The 2500-nt window shown below is 50.1% G+C and overlaps 1 protein-coding gene across 1 annotated transcript in view; it reads right to left on the bottom strand.

Annotated features, from left to right (window-relative positions):
• tcf7l1a (transcription factor 7 like 1a) overlaps positions 1-2500 on the bottom strand; it is a 52599-nt gene that overhangs the window by 21760 nt on the left and 28339 nt on the right. The gene's annotated exons all lie outside the window — the stretch shown is intronic.

Raw genomic sequence — 2500 nt, 5'->3', positions numbered from 1 at the left:
TGGGAGTGAAGCTGGGGCTGGAGAGGGAGTAGCGCAGAAGGCTGAGGATGGACAGGGGTAGGGCTGGAGTATGGCTCTGGGCTGGGGTAGGGAGACGAGGCTGGGCTATAGCTGTGACTGTGGTAGGGCTGGGGCTGGAGCGGGGTTGGGTAGGGTTAGGGATGGGTTAGGACTGGTCTACAGCTGGGGTACAGATAGCCTGGGGACTCCCATACTGCCTTTAGTTCTACACCAGTGTTTCCCAACCTTTTTTGTCTTGTGTACCCCCTAAGCATTTTCGTTGTGCCATGAGTACCCCCTAAGTAAAGTTTTATATCGCTTTCTCTATCCCAATGTAACTAAGCTCCATGTATAAGCTCCATGTATTTGTTAAAATTATATTTTTCCAAGTACCCCCTGCAATATGCTCGCGTACCCCTAGTGGTACACTTACCCCTGGTTGGGAAACACTGTTCTACACAATAGTTCCGATCTGAAAGACTCACTTGTGATTAGGGTCTGGTGGTAACCAGGCAAGGGTAGAGATGAGGGCTGGAACTAGTTCAGAGGAGTAGATGTGTGCACATCCCACCCGATGGGCCAGGTGCAGGACAATGAGAGTCAATCCAAGTGAAAAGAGAAGTCCGCGACACTGCTTGTCTATTTATTATTTAATCGAGCAACGTTTCGACCTTCAGGTCTTCATCAGCCTGATGGTCGAAACGTTGCTCGATTAAACAATAAATAGACAAGCAGTGTCGCGGACTTCTCTTTTCACTTGGAGGGCTGGAACTAGACAGGGCTGGGCTAGGGCTAGGGTTGGGGTTGGGGTTGGACTGTGCTGGTGTTAGACCTGACTGACTGACCACACTGACTCAATGATTGCTTTGTATGGCATTGTCACCCTGGCATGGGCATCGCCATTCAGCTGACAAACTGGAAACAGAGTGCATGTCCATTCAGCTGACAAACTCGGTGTGTGTGTGTGTGTGTGTGTGTGTGTGTGTGTGTGTGTGTGTGTGTGTGTGTGTGTGTGTGTGTGTGTGTGTGTGTGTGTGTGTGTCCAAGAGACAAAAAGAGAGGGGGAACAAGAGTGTGCGAGTGTCCAAGTCACCGTGTGCATGCTTGCTTCAGTGTCCCCGCATATGTGTGTGCCTGTTCGTATATAATGTGCGTGTATGCATGTGTGTGTGCTCACGCCGCACATATGTGTGTGCTTGCATGTTCCTGTGTGTCATGTGTGTTTGTGAGTGTCTCCGGAGTGGATTAAGCGGTATGGGGAGCGTGGGGGGGCATTCCTGAGGTGCTCCGCCGTGGCGTCTAGCAGGGGGGGTGGGGTGGGGTGCGGGGGGCGATATAGGTCAAGAGTTGGGTCGCATGAGTGGCGGCAGGACGGGTGGTGGTGGTGGTGGTGGTGGTGGTGAGGGTGGTGTTGAAGGTAGTGTTGAGGGTGTGTGTGTATATGTGTGTGCATGCGTGCGTGCGTGCGTTTGTGTGTGCGTTTGTGTGTGTGTGTGTGGTGCTGGGACTGCGACTGGAGCTGGAGGTTGGAGGGAGGACGTGTGTGAAAATAAGTCTGCCGCTTGTTGACACTCTGAGCGACAGGCCTAAGCCCCGGGCCTCAGTGGGACTAAGGCTAAAAGCCCTGTGCTTGTGTGGGCAAAATTAAACACAGATTTAAACAGCATGCCTCGCAGTGTCCCCCCGCATCCCCCGTTACACACACCTCTCTCGCACACACACGCACGCACACCACTCTCTCACACACACACACACACCTCTCGCACACACACACCTCTCTCACACACACACACACACACACGCGCGCGCGCGCACACACGCACACACACACACACACGCACACACGCACACACACACACACGCACACACGCACACACACACACACACTACATCCCCTATCCTATCTGCCAGTGTGTATTCATTGCACTGACATCCATTTACTTCTAATCTGACCCCGAGCCAAAAACACATCTAGGATTCTATTAAGCTCAGTCTGACTCCGCTACATTTCCAAGATAATAATGTGTATTGGAGAAGCCCTAATTAGGATTTTGGGGGATTTTTCGAGCTGGAGATTATTCAAATGCCAATGGCTTGGATGGTTTTCACCATATGACCCCCAAGTCAACACAGTTTTTTGGGGGTTGAGGGTTGAAGGAAGCACAGAGAGGTTGGGTTGAGTCGGGTCACTTGTACAAACTTGAGACTAGATTTTAAAGATCCGTAAAATAAGTAAAAAAGGCACAGCTCATTTGTATCTGAAGGCGCTGGATTTGGCGAGAACTTGGGTAGTGGGAAAAAAATCTACACACTTAAGGTCTGCGTAAAAGCAATTGCTTTACTATGTAAAGCATGATGTGTTTGTGTGTGTTCTGTACTTTACTTAAAAAAACAACAACTAACCCTTCTTTGCATCTGCACTTGTTGTTCTGTATATTTCCTGTGCACTTTGCATCTGCTAGTGATGTTGGCAATGATTATGTCCTCATTTGTAAGTCGC

Source organism: Engraulis encrasicolus, chromosome 11, assembly GCF_034702125.1.
Source record: "Engraulis encrasicolus isolate BLACKSEA-1 chromosome 11, IST_EnEncr_1.0, whole genome shotgun sequence".
NCBI lineage: Eukaryota > Metazoa > Chordata > Actinopteri > Clupeiformes > Engraulidae > Engraulis > Engraulis encrasicolus.
Note: the sequence above shows the minus strand (reverse complement) of the source record. Positions and strands in the feature narration are given on the sequence as shown.